Source organism: Eptatretus burgeri, chromosome 11 (assembly GCF_056783735.1).
Source record: "Eptatretus burgeri isolate ZD-2024b chromosome 11, Ebu_testis_v1, whole genome shotgun sequence".
NCBI classification, from domain to species: domain Eukaryota; kingdom Metazoa; phylum Chordata; class Myxini; order Myxiniformes; family Myxinidae; genus Eptatretus; species Eptatretus burgeri.
The window spans coordinates 59,400,001-59,418,133 of record NC_140971.1 but is presented as its reverse complement, the minus strand read 5'-3'; the positions used below and the strand labels follow the sequence as shown (position 1 = coordinate 59,418,133).

The following is an 18,133-nucleotide window of genomic DNA, read 5'->3' as shown; positions in this document are numbered from 1 at the left end:
TTGGGAGCGGGATGGGGTGGGGAACATGGGGTATAGAAGATGGACATTACAGGGACTTTCAGGAAGAAAAGCAGGGAATTTGAAGGACGTGGGTTTGGGGTGCATTGATGGGGGTAGAAAAGATCGAGATTTTGGATGGGGGACGATAAGAAGTGGTGGTGAACAACTGTTTTGAAGATCTGGAGGGAAGAATGGGATTGAAGAGGTTGTGGGAGTTTCTTCCAAAGGCGGGGAAAAAAAGAGGAATGAAAGAATCAAGGTGAGCAGTGATTCGTGATTTTGGTAGTTTAACTAGAAGTGGATTGTTGGCAGACCTTGAACACCCTGCGGAAATATGGTGGGGACATATCACAGACAGAGCAAGGGGGGGGGGAGGGGGAGACCAGAGAGGAGACAGTAGAAGACAGAAAGACCACTGACCTGCCTGCGGTGAGAGGCCCAAAGACTCAGCCTCATCGCGAGAGATCCCAATGATCCGAAATTCCTTGGTTTCCACAGCGTGAAGCCCAGAAAGAAAAGTGATAGGCAGGAGCACCAGCCCAGAGGGAGAGCAGTACTCCATTCAGGCTGCGGACGAAAGCTTTGTATGTGGTCAGGAGCTCACGTGGGCTGATGAAGGACTTTGCATGACGAAGGATTCCCAGTTGGCGACTGGCTTTGGAGGGCAGGTTGGAAATGTGGCTTTCCTCGGAAAGATCATGGCAGACAGTGAGACCCAGAAGCTTGAATGAAAGGACTTCTTCCAGAGGATTGTTGAGAAAGTAGATGGGGGAGGTTTCTAAATGGTCCTTTCAGAGAGATATAGTGAGAGTGTGAGATTTGTCAGGATTGAAAGACATGTTCCACGTGTTGGACCAGTTTGTGATTACTTCCATATCTGCAGAGAGTGAAGAAGCTGTGGCATGCCGGTCAGAGGGATAACGGATGGTACAGCAGAGGATGGAGTCATCAGCAAAGAAAAAAAAGGATTTTCCAGAGAGTCAGAGAGATCATTGATGAAAACCAGAAAAAAACAGGGCCCAGAATGCTGCCTTGAGGAACTCCAGCCTGGACAGGAAGAGGGGTAAGAGAACTCCATTTAGGGCCACACATTGGCTGTGACAGGAGAGGAAGTCTGTGAGCCATGAGTGGAGACGATGATGGATTCCATAACCTTGCTGATGATTGGGAGAAGGCTGATTGGTTTGTAGTTGCAGGGATCTGTTTTTGCACCTTTTTTGTGCAGGGCGGTAATGTTTGCTGATTTTGAAGCAGATGGCAAATGACCTTGAGCAAATGAGAGGGTGAATAAAACAGAGAGAAGGTGGGCAAGAACAGAAGAGCAGGTTTTTAGGACACGTGGGCTGATGCCATCTGGACCGGTTTCAGAATCTGAGTTGAGGTTTGACAGCAAGCTCTCCACTTTGTCAGAAGAAAAGGACACTGAGTCCAGGGACAGTTGGGTGTGACTGGGTAAGGTGGGTACAGAAAACGATGGGGTTCGGACACAAGATTTAGATGCAAACACGGAGTTCAGGCATTCAGCCTTTTCACGTGCAGTATCAGCAGTGGGGCCATTTGAGGTAAGGGAGAGGATGGAGAGGGAGCATACACCAGAAACCGATTTGATTGGATGCCACCAGGATTTGGAGGAGGGAGAGAGGTTTGAGAGTCCAGACTTGAGATTAGAAAGATGTTGTTTTCTGGGTCTCCTGAGGGTAGACACACTTGTTCTGAGCTTTCTGGAAGGAACTGAGATTACCCTCAGTTGGGTTTGCTTTCCATGAGACAAAGGCAAGTTGTTTCAGGACAACTCCCTCGCCACAAGCTTCAGTGAACCATGGGCGGGAGAAAGGGTAGGATAACTGAAGACGAGAGGGGATAAATCTGTGCATGAAGGAGAGCAAGTTTCTTTCAAAGAATTCCCAGGATGAGTTGATGTTGGAGAAAGTAGCGATAGGAGACCAGTCTATAAATTTGATGGCTGCGTGGAGACCCTGCCAGTTGGCTTGAGTGAAATGCCAGACTCGACGACGGTGAGGTGGTTCTCCAATAACAGCCAGAGAGATGTTTAGGGTTGCTGAATTGATAAAATCAAAATTGAGAACAGTAAGTGAAGAGGTTGAAAGGAGGGTAAGGGAATGTGGGAAAATACGTTTGGTTGGGGTGGGGGTGGGGGCGGTGGGGGGCCAGGAGGAACATTGAGCAAGGGGAGAAAATGGACAGAGGAAAAATCAGACATGAAGCATACATACCTGGGAGAAGAGCAAAACATTCAGCCATGTTTGAGTACTGTACACATGTTCCTTTGTGGATTCGAACTTTTTTGATTTGGTCTTTTATTATTTACCTCATGTTGAAGAATTAAATTCAAACTTTCTAGGGTCATCTGTCAAATGGATTTAAGCTGTTACAAACAAGCATCAAGCAAAGTGACAACCCTAAACCAAAACCACAGGAAAATTTTGGAATTTGAGCATGATACAACACGCATAGCGTGCTTTTCTAAAATGATTAAAAAAACAGTAATGCCTGCAACAAAAACATTCGCATTGAGAAGTTGGGCAGAAAGGATAGCTTCAAAGAAAGCATACTCAACTCTGAGCTGTCTCACCTGTGTTCAAATCTAAAACCAGCTATAAATTGCCACCCTGGTGTTTCACATTTAAAGAAACACATCATTGTGTGTGCCTTCCCTCAGAAGGAACTTAAGCCAGAGAGTCCTTCCGAAGGAACCGAGAGCCTTGGTGGGTGCAAAAGATCCCATGATGTCTTTCACGAAGAGTCTGCGAGTTATAGCAGGCACTCTAAACAAATTCCAAATTCCTACTACAGTCAAAAATCAGGCCTGGCCAGCCAGTTCCAGAACGGCTTGGGACTTAGTTTCTCCGCAGCTGACCTCAACTGGAACAATTGGCCTCGTGACTTACCTAAGGCTTGCATTCGTCCTTCTCCTCCATCTCCACCTCCCCCACCCGCAGCAAGTGGTAGTTCCAGATTCAATGAAGGTCACCATAATCGCTAAAACATTACCATTAGCCTTTGCCTTTCTCGATTTGTTTGGTTAATTTGGTGACACATGGTTTGTTTTTTACATGATGGCAAACTGTATTTTCACAGTAAAAATGATCATCAAGTGTCCCTCCTTTCAATCGTTGATTTTATTGCAGAGACGAGATCTTAAAAACACTGAAACCAAAAGTATGGGAAGACAAGACCAGAAATATCTTGGGACCAAATGCAACAACCTTCATTAATAATAAAAAAAATAACCCATCTCCTCACTTCTTACACATTTTACTACATTATGGCAACGCCAAAAGTCGGTCATATGGACCAAATTATCGAAGTTGTTGGTTTGCATCATCTGCATGCATATAATACACTCAAGATTCACTTGCAAAACCACATTGTGATTGAGAACAGAGGTTAGGATTACAGCTTGGACGAGCAATCGGACACAAGTTGACCCAAATGATGAGCATAAATTACCTTTACAGAGCAGAGGCACAGTAGCATTGAAGGCCACCAGTCTTGAGTGTCCAGCAATGAGCTGGTCAATCCAGCAAACCCTGCAAGAATAAGAACAAAAGTTTAACGACGTTGAAGAAAAAGATGCAGCGTGCAATTGTACCAGTGTGTCAATCCATTAGCGACCTCGTGATTTCAGAATCTGCTGAGAGTAACAATTATGTGGGGCATTAGCACCCAAGGATGACAGTGCCACTTGTTCCAAGATGGCTTTGCAAACCACATACCATGTTCCTGCCTCTAATCAGTCGGCTGTGCCAAGCCTATAATTACATGGTATTTGTCATGCTTTCCGCTGCATTGTAAGATAATAGTGTGCTTAAAAGCCCAATTTTACAGCTGTGGAGTGAATAAAAGTCAAAATGAAATCAATTTAAATCCGAGGCTGTCCACATTCTATTTATTGAACACAGCAGATGAAGCTATCTCTGCGCCACCTTATAAAGTGGGACGATTCCATTGCAGATTTGCCGGCCCAACTCTAGACTGGCTCACGAACCATCATGATCACACATTTTCCCCTACGAAGTTTGTTCAACATTGAAAAAGGCTCTGGGAAGAGTTTGATGAGGGCTGATAATAATATACCCATGACTTAATGCGGTGTCAGGGCCATACGTCCTTCAAGCCTGAAGCACCACGGAGGTTTACTGAGTGTACATTCCATTAACCAGAGGGTTATGCAAAGACGATGGCATTTTTCATTATACGAGCAAGGCTCATGGAAGAGCAAGGAACAACTGACAGGGGGACAAACATCAAGGGAATGAATGAACAGCAAAATAAGAAATGGTGAGGGTAGGAAACGCTAAAGGTAACAAGTAAGGTGATTGAGTTAGGAAAGGTTAATAGGGGTAATATTGAGGATGACAAGAGTTGATGGTTCACTACATGATTGAGGTCCTGGAGCAAAGAGTGAGATCGAACAGCCACTTTAATGCATTTTCATGAACAGACATCATTTGAAGGAAAATTATAGCTGGGCCTGGGCATCGAGAGGATCGGGCAACTGAAATGGGTCAAGCGGCTCATAGATCCAACTTTTTTTTATTTTATATATATATATATATATATATATATATATATATATATATATATATATATATACACATATATATATATACATGAACAAGTACCACCCATCACTTTGCTGGCAGGCATACTAAAAGGGGGGGGGGGAGAAAAACAGGGGGGAGAGAAAGAAAGGAGTGGGGGAGAGAGAGGAAAGGGATACACCTTAAGACCCCATAGAGAGTGTTGACCGAGGATGTGCCTGATAAAGGTTATAGTTACATAAGGCCTTTAAACATCTTCAAAAAGGGGTGTTTTAATTAACCCAAACGTCCAATTTTCAGTCATGCACTTCCTTGGAGTTTTCTTGGTATGCATGCAAAGTTTCAGGCTATTAGGTTTCATTGTTTTGGAGTTATGGAGGAGACACACTGACACACACACACACACACACACACACACACACACACACACACACACATATTAGTATAGATGTAGTGCTGCATACAAACCTGATATGAATCTTCAAGAGCAATCAAACTTGGACAGTGTCGAGATAATTTTTATCAATAAGACCAAATATGCAAAACCTTTATCACACAAATCTTCCATGCACGTCCATCATAGCTGATAAAGAGGTTTTGAAATGATTCCCTTCAATAGCATTTATTAGTCTTGCATAAACATTGTACAATTGTTTGTTAACCTCCGCCATCGAAGATGGATGGAGGTTACTGTTTTCACCCGTCTGTTTGTTTGTTTGTTTGTGAACAGTATTACGGAAAAACTCCTGGACGGATTTCGACGAAACTTGGTGGGGGGATTAGGTATGGTCCAAGGATCATGCCATTAGATTTTGGACTTGGTCCAAAAAAACAACAGAAAATTTTGCAACTTTTTTCAAAAAAATTTCGATTTTATTTGAAAAATATTTGAATTTTTTTTTTTTTTGCATTTCTACATGTTTTAAGTGATTTCCAACCCCCAAAAAAATTGTTAGAGAAAAAAAAACTTAGAAATTTTGCACCTTTTTTTCAAAAAAATTTCGATTTTTTTTTTGGCATTTCTACATGTGCGTCAATCTAGTTTAGTTTATTCAATCGTGGTTCAGTAGAGTCTGATCCGTTTTGACCTACAATGAATAGGATATCAGGTTCACTTAAGTGACCCAGCAGTATTGGCGGCGGAGGTTTTGCACTCTACCGATTGCTCCCCCTCTAGTTTATTAAGGTACCAAGCCTTTCAATTTCAATTTCAATTTCAAAAAAAACATTTATTTCCATAGATGCCAATATAAGTAGAGTGAAAGAAAAATATATGAAAGTAATATTTCCAAAACTTGGTGAACTCAGAGGGATACAATCAAAATAACACATACAGAGGCAAATATGGAGGCATATTCAAAAGCCGGGACTTGTATTGATATGCCTATGGACTAACAATATAAATGACAAACCCAGCCTTTTAGGCTGGGTAACGAATTGTTTTTCTTCTGTTTATTATTATTATTATTATTATTATTATTATCATCATTCCGCCCGAAATTTTCGGGATTTTTTTTTTCTCTTTTAAATTCATTTTCTTGGCAACCGTTAATCCGAATGACACGAAACCTTCACCGTAGGATGTCTTTTTTTTCGTTGAATTTTTAAGAGATAATTATGGCGTCATAGGTCACGTGGTACGGGCACCCTCTTTGAAAAACCAAAAAAAACTTTGGACATCTTTTTCTCTGGAACCGCTCGCTGGAAAAAAAATTGAAGCATGGCTCATTGACGTGACGTCATCAGTGAAGTGGTATCCCGGTGAAAATTCGACACGTAGAACTCCTGAACATCATCTACGTAACAACTTCCCAGAGGAAAAAAATATTATGATGTCATAAGTCATGTGGTTCGGCAGCCATATTATTATTAATTTTTTTTTTTACTTTAAAAACACTTTTCTCTGAAATGGCTGAATAGATTGAGGAAAAACTTCACAGGTGTGACCACCTATCCATGGTGAAGAAAAAGTTCCTCACCTTTTTTGATGCACAGTAGGTCATGGTTTGGCAGCCATATTGAATTAACCCTAAAACCTTCAAAAACCTTCTTCAGAATGGATGGACAGATCAAGGGGAAACTTCACACATATTCCCCAAGGCAAGTTAAGTGGATACAAGTTTTTTTTAATGAATAATTGATAGGTCACATGGTTTGGCAGCTATATTGCATTGAAAGAAAATATTAAATAATGTTTTCTCTGGAACCATTTATCTTGACGAAGCGAAACTTTGCAAGTATCATCTAACGCCATTGCTGCATTTAATGCAAAAATTATGATGTCACAAGTCATGTGGTTTGGTAGCCATCTTGGATAGAAAAAAAGCACCTTATCCGATTAACACAAAACTTCACAAGCGTGATCCGCTACCCAATTTGAGGGAGAATCTAAATTTATGATGTCAAAGGTCACGTGATTTGTCAGCCACATTGGATTGAAAATTTAAAACTTTTTAAAATCTTCTTCTCCGAAACGGCTGAACAGATTGAGGTGAAATAAAGATCGAGTAAACACACATGTTCCCCAAGCAATGTGTGTACCAGTTTGTTAATGAATAATTGATACGTCACATGGTTTGGTGGCCTTATTGGATTGAAGGAAAATATTAAATAATGTTTTCTCTGGAAGTGCTGTATCAATCAACGTGAAACTTCACAATTTTGATCTAGTAGACATCTGGGATGTATTTCTTAAATTTCAACCTGATCGGCTGCATGGTCTGGCAACCAGAATTATTTGTTTGAATTTGAGAACTTTAAGAATTATTATTTTTTGAATTAGGCTCATTTTGCTGCGCCTGGATTGGTTGGAGGGTCGAGGAGTAGAAATTAAATTTATACTGATGATGGCCCCAGGAAAAAGGGTCAACTGTGTACATAATAAATAAATGGAACGTGGCCTGTTACCAGGTCCATAACTTGTCAATTCCACGTCGTAGAGAGACATGTGTGGCCTCGTTAGACTCGGGTGAGTCTCAGTTCACCCTCTGCACCCATGGTGTCAAAATTTATTACTTCGTGTTCAGGTTATTTAAACACCAATTCAATTGATACTGACAATGTATTCAAGTAAAAGGGCTAACTGCGTATGTAATAAATAGATTGACTGCGGTGTCTTACTCGGTCCATAACTCATCAATTCCACATGGTAGAGAGATGTGTGGGGGTTCTTATTACTCAGGGGAGTTCTGGTTTACCCTATGGAACCATGGTGTGAGCATTTATTATTTCGTGTTCAGAGTATTTAAATACTAATTCAATTGATACCACGATGGCCCCAGGAAGAGTCAACGCGTCCATAATAAATAGATGGAACGTGGCCTGTTACTCGGTCCATAACTCGTCAATCCTGTGTTGTATCAAAGCAAGGTTGTATCAAAGCCATACGTCTGGTACCCGGTCATCACTGCCAGCAGTTATAAAGTGGCAGTTCAAGTTTCTTTTTGAAATAATCGAAGACACAAAGGTGGAGCTTGTCCATAAATCACACACAGGACAATGACATTAGGAGACAACAATGTATTTTTCACATAAATTACGACATTAGTAAACAACTTGGACAAACATAGACAGCATTTGGGATTTGAACCTGCATTCCCTGCAAAGAATGTATGGTACGTGAGAACTCCAACAGTCAAATGTCATTCCACAAAGCATTACTCAATGATATGCAAGTACTCCTTTGCAACTTTTTGCAATTTCATGAGGATGAACCAAATTCGACTGTATTGATGAATACATTGATGATGTAAAATAAATAAAGAAAAACATTCTTCGGCTAGATTGAAGCAGTTTATATTTGGAAAGAACAAGGCTGTTTACATGAGGGTAAGAGGAGATAATGTGCCAATACGAGAGTATTTGAGACAGCATGAAGAAGCAGAAGAAGAAGAGAGAAAATAAAACAGGGAATTGTATTTAGAAAGTAGATAACCTGTTGAATAGCATGCCAAGAAAGGTTATGAGAACAAAGGCATTGATTAGTTTAAAAATAATTAGATAACTATTCTGAAATAGAGAGAACAGATGAACACAGGGGTTTTGGTGGATAGGCTGGAAGGGTGCATGTGTGTGTGACGGATCATGTCGAGGTACTTTACCCGGATTTAGTCCTCATTCTTGGGAGCTACTCTCCTCCCAACTGTTTTTAGTTGTATTTTTTCACTTATGTCTCTTCTATATATCCTTTTCCCATTCCCTTTTTTTCGTGAAAGAGGAAATAAGTTAATTGAATGAATAAGTAAAGTAATGTTGAAGTGGGCTGGCAGGATGGTCTTGAGGTATGCCTCTAAGCTGTCAAGCCTGGGTTTGAATCTCGGCCCAGCGAAAAACTTTCATCGCAGTGTTTCACAGGCAGGGTGAGTCATCAATGTGTGCGCTGTTCCTTCGATGGACGTAAAATGGGAGTCCCGTCTGCCGGCATTAGTTGGTGGATGTTAAAGATCCCATGGTGTCCTTCGTGAAGAGTAGACGAGCTATCGTCAGCACCATGAACAAATTACCATGTTCCTGTCCTGACTTGCTGAAGTTAGAGTGGAAACCCAAACAGGATTGTAGCCAAGTAACTGCTTCAGCAGCACCAATGCTTTGCAATGGCTATAGTACAGTACATCATCATCATCTGGTCGATGGATGATGTATGATGGACTGCTGACAAGGTGCAGGTTAAATTGGCAGAGTTGCCTTTTTCCCACATTTCCTTACATTTACCCAACTATAATCATCCTCCTGCAAATGTGTATATTCTATTTACTGATGCCCCCATCTTTGTTTGCCTCATGAGACATCAGTAACACCTCTGAAGACTGCCCTTCACATAATTGTACTTTGCACCACCTAAGTAACTACTACATACAGACGATTAGCTAACTCAAAGTGAATTTATTTACTCAACATTACAACTGTCAAACCGGTTAAGCAAATGTCAGTAAAGCCTTCGGTATGGCATGAACCTTCACAACTTAAAATTTTATCACCCTTTGACTTACGCCCGAACAATTACCAAACATTGGACTATTGCACCTGCTTGCTATCCCAGGTCCAGGACATGTTTGCTGATTATCCCTGTTGGGAGCCATTTTTAAGAGTCATTTCTCAAAGATAACAGCTCTGCTTCCCTGCTGGGTAAAAAGAGCCTTCCTTGATTATGGACTTTTCCTGGAACATATCCCGTGGGGAGCGGGTTTCTATGGGGAGTGAATGGTGGGGAGACGGGGGGGGGGGGTGGAGAGTCTGGGTGAATGCAAATGGCAATAGCTGTTCAATTTTCTGCAATACCCTCCAGCACACGTGTTCATGAGGTGAGACAAGGCCTGCAATGATCGAAAAGCAATGAATGCATGGCTTGAATCAAAAAATTATTTGAGTGTGCGCTACGCTCTCTTTCAGCCGAAAAAGCAGCTGCAAAGCTGAAGTGAATATAATGATGTTGTTAATGTGTCCTGTGTCAAGAAGACTGCTAAATGTCAGGAACGCAAAGTATTTCGAAACACAGCTGTTTGCACCCTTCTATATCCTGACATAGTTTCTATACAGTCTTCCTAAGGTGATGTCGTTTTCAGTTCATAATCTTCGGCCCTTTGGAACCTTACCCTGAACAGTTTTTGAAACTACCCCAGAATGCTTTGCCAGGTGAATGCGATGAAATGACTGCGGGTTATGCCAAAAGTTTCCTTCAAGCTCATTGGTTCATTCGGGAAGTTCCCTTAAAGACCATGAGCGGCATCATGCCATGCGACTTTCAAGTGCAAATGTAGCAAAAGTGATCCAAGTCTGCATTGAACTCCAGTAGATACGAGATCAAAGACACCTCCCAGTGAGTTGGCAAGCAAAGGAATTGATTTGGCAGCTTCCATAAAGCCCAATAAGCCTCGTGAGATTTATCCGTCACCGCTAGTGTGATTACTTGTTCTATTATGGTCTGTAAACTGTACTATGTGAATGATAAAAATGGTATTCTATTCCCATATATAGCTAAATATATAAAGTGAGATTCACAAATGCTATCATGCCTTGCAGGTTCTCATGGTTGTTGATTCTCAAACAGAAAATAGATTTGATAGTCCATGACATGATTTATTTGTTATCGTTGTTTGTTTTTCCAACATAATCTCAAGCATTCAGGTTCAAGCTGCTGTTTCTTTCAAATGATGCGAGAAACCACAAAGACCATGAAGGTCAAGTAATGCCGCAAAATAGGCCTTTGGCCCAGTACTCTGGCCGAATGCTTACTTCCCTACATGGCCGTATCAGAACCGGTTCCATTTAGGAATCTTTTATCCGCTGAGATGCAAAATATCGTGAACTGGTCACGGCACGATCCCAGATGCCCAATTGACTCTCTCGAAATAAAGCATTGCCACATTTCCTAGTCCAAAATGACCTTGCTTTGACTCAATCACAAGTATTGCGGAATGAGCCCTTGAAATACCTCCCAAAAATCTAACTTACGCAAGCTCAACTGTTTACCATAAATTTGAATACAAAATAAAACAAAACCAGCTTATTTACAAAAATAAACGACTTCATTTAACTACTACTCGTGTATTTACAAACACTTTACACTCGGTATAAAAAAGCAATTTTTACATAAGCAAGCTTTGATTATTATCAAAAGTCTTCAACTCAATCAAATGGTTCACCACAAAGACACCTTAAATCTTTCACAATCCTCCATCATAAAAGTCTTCAACCATTCACTATTTCTCTACATCACTGCACAAAGAAATAAAACATGCAGCAAATCCTACACAAAGAGACAAATGTGCAAGCGATTTAAAGTGGGTCCTCCCATTTGAATGTAAAATCTTCCTTCTACTTGGACAAAGCTGGCAGATTGAAGCTTCAATTTTAAAGGGTGAATAGTAACAAGGAGAGGGGAAGACAAAAGGACAGTTTAAAGTTTCTCTGACAAAGCACAAACAGTAGCCATTCCTGGATGCGCTGTACCCTCTTCGGCCACCAGACAGTATTAAGGCCACCCATATGTTGCAGGAACACCCAAGTCTCATCCTGGTACCACCTGGGGAACAAGCCTCGGCAGCCTTCAGTGAAAAACCTGTGCTCACATTCAATTGCAGTTTATATTTGACCTAATATGCTCTGAAGTGCAGCCACCCGTGACCTGCCCTTCTCCATTGTCAATCGCTCATCCAATGTCCCCTCCGGACCAACGTGGCCAGAAGAGGAGGATTCCCCCTTGTTTGATTGCCAATAATGGCCCAAATCATTACACCACTCATCTTGACTCCCTGCCTTGTTGTCACTTACATCGTTTAATGTATGGCAGGTGGGGCCCTATTGGATAACGTCGGTTTCCGTGGAGAAACAACAGGTGGGTGTGGAACGCTGTCAGCACAACTTTCCCCCATGGAACTGAACCATTCACAAACGTTTACCCATAGATTGAAACAATGGGTGATGCTCTGGAGACAACTGCTTCCAGTTAGGATCTGGTCCCGGGGAGTGCTGTAACGAATGAGATGACTTAAGAGATACGCCATCGACGTTGGAGGAAGAGTTGGGAGAGTCGAGTTGTAAAAGAGTCAGTTCATGACGATAAAAGCAGAGATATATAATCGGGAGAATTATGGTATGGACGTCAGAGAGTTGAATTGTTTCAATTTCAAAACAGAGCAGTCGGAGCAGGGGAGATGAGTCGTGTCCAGCTTTTGAAGTTGTTTCATCTATCAATCGTGGAACACAGCACTTTGATCTCTCAATAAAAGTCTGCATTTCAACTGTACCATGCTATACGCTGCTGATGCTCTCAGGACTCTCCTGTCTGTATCTATGTGACTGTACGGCCACTATGAGCTTTCTATTCCTTGAACAACTCAGCTCCTCCCCACCCCATTCCTTCCTCCCTTCATCCACCCCCTCCCCTGTGCCACTTTGCACACTGCTGATACTCTCAAGACTCTTCCATTAAGCCAACAGCCCATAGTTCAGCCCATCATTCACTAAAATAGTTCTCCAAGTAGTGTGGCTGATGTCATCTCTCAACTCTTTTCAATTCTTGCTCCTTGTCCCCCTGCTCTCAAATTCCAACTTCCCTAAAAAAATTCCCATTTTAATCCAACCACAGCACCCCCCCCCCCCCAAATCCTCTGATTTTACTCCTTCCCCTCGTCCCTTTGCTTAACCTGCCGGCCTGTACGTGATCATTAGTGATTGTCATTGGTTATTTATAAAGGTGTCATTACGTTTCTGTTCTTGTATGCCGATAATAAATTATTTGTTTATAATTATAAATCAAGGTGGTGTTCCTTGCTTGTTTCCATGGAGAAACTTGGCTCTAAATTAAACCATTTGGGAGATTGAGAGATTGGGTAGCTCAACCCAATCGGCCTTCTGAGCTCCCAATTATATGAGGCCCACTCTCAGGGCATTGCAAACTGCCGCCTGGAGGAGCATGACACTGTATACTACACTCAGTGGAGTGCATACCTCCACCAGACTGAACAGTTTACATTTTGAACAGTCTCTCAATGCAGAAGAATCACTTTAAAAATTATTGTATCCAGATCCGGATCTTCACCAAAATCGATAATCAATCCATCCTTGTCACACACCCAATCTATCCATCCATAACTTTTTGAGACAACCTGCTCACAGACAGACAGACAAGCAGTCAGACAGACAGACAGCCAGCCAGACAGACAGGCGTAAAAACATAATCTCTGTCCACCTTCCAGGGCAGAGATAATGAATAGATCAAATCACTCAGTCTCACAATACCTAACCCCCTATAACTCGTAACAAATTTAGGCAAATCACTTTCGTTGCCAATTAGCAACACCATATCGAGTAAATGAATGAAAATAAATAAATAATTGATTGACGAAATTCCGAGAACAATAAATGTTCAAGGTGCTGACACCATTCCCACTTTGTGGATTACAAGCTTCAGACAATTTATCTAAAAAAAATTTCTAACAAGGACAAGTCTATTTACCTGCACGATGAGGGAGGCAAAGAAAGCTGTTGAGAAAACTGGTTTTGCTGCTCATTTTAATAAAGGCCTAGTTTGGTATAATTATGATGATATGTAACTACATTATATAATTTTATGACACAATTGTCACGATTCTCATTGACGCAGAGTATGAGCTATGACGTCATCGCGTTACTTTGCCACTAATTAGGCCGACACAACAATGTCCACCTTTTTATAGGCTTTACTGTACATTTTGTGTGCTTCTCCTTAAATTTACACATTTCTTGTGCATTATGAAGTATGGGAAAAGCATGAAACTGTTACAGAAACAAGAACAGCACACGTGTGAGACCGGCATTACAATGAACTGTTTGAAGCTTTTCAAGACACTGCAATGACTTGTTCTTGTGAAGCCATTTGTGGAGTGGCTGATCATTTATAATTAAGGCAGTAATGAAGTGGAACACGTGCTTTCCGCAATCCAAGGCCAAAGGTGCACCTCCTCCCCCTATATCAGTAACCTTACACCAGGGCAGCGAGTTCCATATCGCACATGACAGACAGCATGGAGCTTTGCCGCAGGTTTGAGATCACAAATTACGATTGCCCGTAAAACTTCGACAACTCTTGTTCAGACAAGCATACAGTGTCGAGAATGGGCATTTGGTGTATGTGCGCCCGTGCTTATGTTCATGAGACTCACACGCAACTGTTTGCTCAAACAAAGGTAAGATTATGAAAATAAATTTGCTATACTCACATTTCCGTCATTTTTTTTTGTTTTTCGAATCACAAATCGATATCTAGAATAATAAATGGCACACAATGGTGTTTGATAAACAAGAGGTTGTTCCATTCATTGCACGTTGTGTAACTGCCTTTCTTGGACAGGAACCGTCCATAAAAATAAACTATATTCTCAGGTACAATTGCAGAAGAAACAAGAAGGGTACTCGGTAGAGCGCATACCTCCGCCACGTAATGCCTGATCAACGAGAACATATCGGGCCCAATACATTTTTGAGATATCATGATATATAATCGTTTTTGACCCAATCTCTCAATGGTGAAGAATCACTTTAAAACTTAAAATAACTATCATATCCAGATCCGGATTCGGATCTTCACCAAAATTGAATCAATTCTTCATTGTCACACACCCAACGTGTCCAATAAGTTTCGTCCAAATCCATCCACAACTTTTTGAGATATCGTGCTGTATATCGTTTTTGGCCCTATCTCTCAATGGTGAAGAATCACTTTAAAAATTCTAGCAGTCGGATCCGGATCCGGTTCTTCACCAAAATCTAATCAGTTTGTCCTTGTCACACACCCAACATGCCGACCAAATTTTGTCCGGATACAGCTCCAACTTTTTGGGATATCCTGCACACAGACAGACAAACAGACAAACAAGCAGTCATAGACTGGTACTTACGAAATCGTCAACTTGACCTCTGACTTTGTCTAATAAAAGCTGTCTCTCGAGAAGGTAGCGACGCAAACCAGAAGTTTCTACGATGATTCTGTACCAAACCATCAAAAATCGTAACATCAACCGAAGCAAAAATCTCCATTTCTCCACGCAATTATTTAATATTATTTTATCAAAGTCACAAAACCGTAATATTCGGCCATCCACCAACAATCTTTACATAATCCGACGGCTTAGCGAGTCAGGCATGTGACGATAACCTTTGTTGGGATAAAAAAAATGACTTTTAAACACAATCTTTGTCGAAAACACCGTCAGCACGCACACGGAAAACCTTTACGTGATCAACGACGCCTCTGCTCGAGCGCGCTGCACCACGTGACGAGCTGTGACGCCGCGAGTGAAATATTTTTTATACAATCTTAAAACGTCTCCAAAACATCCGATTTTTACCAGAATTTCAACAACTGAGTTTTAAGCGTCCTAAGCGATCGCAAAAACCGAAGACAAAATGAAAATCGAAGTTAAAACGAACTCGGAACGTCGACCGAAGAAAAAATACTCCATTTCTCCACATGAATTTACGGAATTATGTTTGACCTCACTGTGACCTTGACCTTTGACCGATTTTGACCAAAATCTAATCAGCGCCAGCCATCACCGTCCTGAATCACGTGGTGTAATTTGACATTGGTAGCTTCTTCCATTCTCGAGTTATCGTGCCTACAAACAAATACACACACACACAAACAAACACACAGAGGACGGAAGTCATGAATATACTTATGAAATCTTTAGATTTCGTAAGTAACAAACAGACAGAGAGGGTTGAAAACATAACCTCCTTCACCTTCAGTGATGGAGGGAATAATCAGGACACTGAAAGCCACCATGCGTAGAGTGGAACTCATCAGTTGATTGAAACAACTATATCAAACATATATTAACACAGGGAGCTCCAGTAAGCGAAATGAAATGTGTTTTTAATGACCAGCAAATGACACCACATGGAATTTAATAAATACAATAACAATTTTAAAAACATCCCCACCCACATGGATGACGCACTTAGCCCCTCCCTGTGCCGCCACTACTGGTTCGGGACTCAGTTTGGGGATGAGGGAATCCCCCCTCTGACTTTTCACCCAGATGGTGCTGGTGCTGCGGGATCAATCGAGTTTGTGAGGGCAGTTTTTCCTGGCTCAACTTGTGCCAACGCCTTCACAGAGCATGTTAAATCACATCAAAGACAGCTTCCTCAGGAAAGGACATTAAAAAGGGGTTTCAAGTGCTGGTGGTTTTAGACACAAACATTTGGGGAAGGTAAGCAATGTCATTCTATACATAAAACGACACATATCTGATATCACAATTGCATTACCTCATGCTTACGATGATGCATGCAATATGGGAGATAACTATATACTGTATATTATGCAAAGTTAGCCACCAGAAGTCATTCCCACAACAATATCATAATACTGTTATCGTCATTGGTTTAGTCCAGTTGCCAAGTTCAAATCCAACAGGCCAAATTAAAGCGGCCTTGGCAGTCAGGTGAGTCCACATCCCCGGGTCGGATCGAGGCTTTGATCTCCACTACTGTGCCCGTTGGAACCACATAGCCAGCCACATGGTATGCCGATAGTCAGTCGCTTGACTGATCTTATGAGGCCAAGCAAACCTGAGTCACATGATGCGATCGTCTGGCGGTTCAGAGACCACAACCAGTCAACCTCAACGGGATTTTTTCAAACCACCAGATGAAGCCACCAGGACAAACAGAATTCACCCAATGCCAAATTAGGTTTATTATAATGATGGTACCAGGGGGGAACAAAAGGAGCGATCGCAAATAACAGTCCAAATTATCAAATAATGAAACCCCTTATGCTCTACTAACTGATCTGTGCCCACGAACTAACAAACAAGCAGTCATAGACTGGTACTTACGAAATCGTCAACTTGACCTCTGACCTTGTCTAATAGAAGCTGTCTCTAGAGAAGGTAGCGACGCAAACCATAGGTTTCTACGATGATTCTGTACAAAACCATCAAAAATCGAATGTTTGACCTCACTGTGACCTTATCCTTTGACCGATTTTGACCAAAATCTAATCAGCGCTAGCCATCACCCTCCTGAATCACGTGGTGTAATTTGACATTGGTAGCTTCTTCTGTTCTCGAGTTATCGTGCCTACAACCAAACACACAAACACACACACACACACACACAAACAAACAAACAAACACACAAACAGAGGATGGAAGTCATCAATATACTTACAAAATCTAGATTTCTTAAATAACAAATGGGATGCCACAAATAACCTATGTGCTTCGGGCCCAATCAATCACATGACAAGAGACAGACAGAGTGGGTATGGACAGAACAAGAGAGAGAGAGAGAGAGAGAGAGAGAGAGAGAGAGAGAGAGAGAGAGAGAGAGAGAGAGAGAGAGAGAGAGAGAGAGAGAGAGAGAGAGAGAGAGAGAGAGAGAGAGAGAGAGAGAGAGAGAGAGAGAGAGAGAGAGAGAGAGAGAGAGAGAGAGAGAGAGAGAGAGAGAGAGAGAGAGAGAGAGAGAGAGAGAGAGAGAGAGAGAGAGAGAGAGAGAGAGAGAGAGAGAGAGAGAGAGAGAGAGAGAGAGAGAGAGAGAGAGAGAGAGAGAGAGAGAGAGAGAGAGAGAGAGAGAGAGAGAGAGAGAGAGAGAGAGAGAGAGAGAGAGAGAGAGAGAGAGAGAGAGAGAGAGAGAGAGAGAGAGAGAGAGAGAGAGAGAGAGAGAGAGAGAGAGAGAGAAATGCTAAACCCAGCAGAGCTGGTGGAAAAGAGGCGAATTGCATCCAAAAAACTCAGCCTGAACATGGTTGTTGAGGAGCTCTGTGGCCCGTGCGCCATGATGCGTTTTAGAAGGAGGGGGCATGGCCAGCTGAGTGGGGGGTGGTTTTCAACAGCGCAAGCAATGACAAACAGCCTTCCTCCTTGGTTGGCCCACCTACTGTATATCCCGATGCACCCACCTCTATCCCCTTGGGTCCCCACCCGCCTGATAATGCAGTTAGCCCCTCCTCTCCCGGCCACTCTTGGTCCACATCCCAGCCGGTGGGCGGGGTGAATGCATTCTCTCCCCCCCCCCCCCCCGACATTTCACCCAAACTCGGCAAGGCTTCACCTTCCAATTGTGAGGACCATATTCTC

The 18,133-nt window shown here is 42.0% G+C and overlaps 2 long non-coding RNA genes across 8 annotated transcripts in view; one reads left to right on the top strand and one right to left on the bottom strand.

Moving 5' to 3' along the window:
* The window catches only part of LOC147017193 (uncharacterized), an 82,001-nt gene that overhangs the window by 51,089 nt on the left and 12,779 nt on the right, over positions 1 to 18,133 (bottom strand). For all 7 annotated transcript variants that reach the window (XR_015049390.1, XR_015049392.1, XR_015049394.1 and 4 more), the window contains exon 2: positions 3,472 to 3,551. This is a non-coding gene — a long non-coding RNA (uncharacterized LOC147017193). The remainder of the gene's footprint in view (positions 1 to 3,471; positions 3,552 to 18,133) is intronic.
* LOC147017194 (uncharacterized) lies at positions 13,940 to 17,432 on the top strand. Its single transcript, XR_015049724.1, has 2 exons — positions 13,940 to 14,230; positions 16,088 to 17,432. It is a non-coding gene; the product is annotated as an uncharacterized LOC147017194 (long non-coding RNA).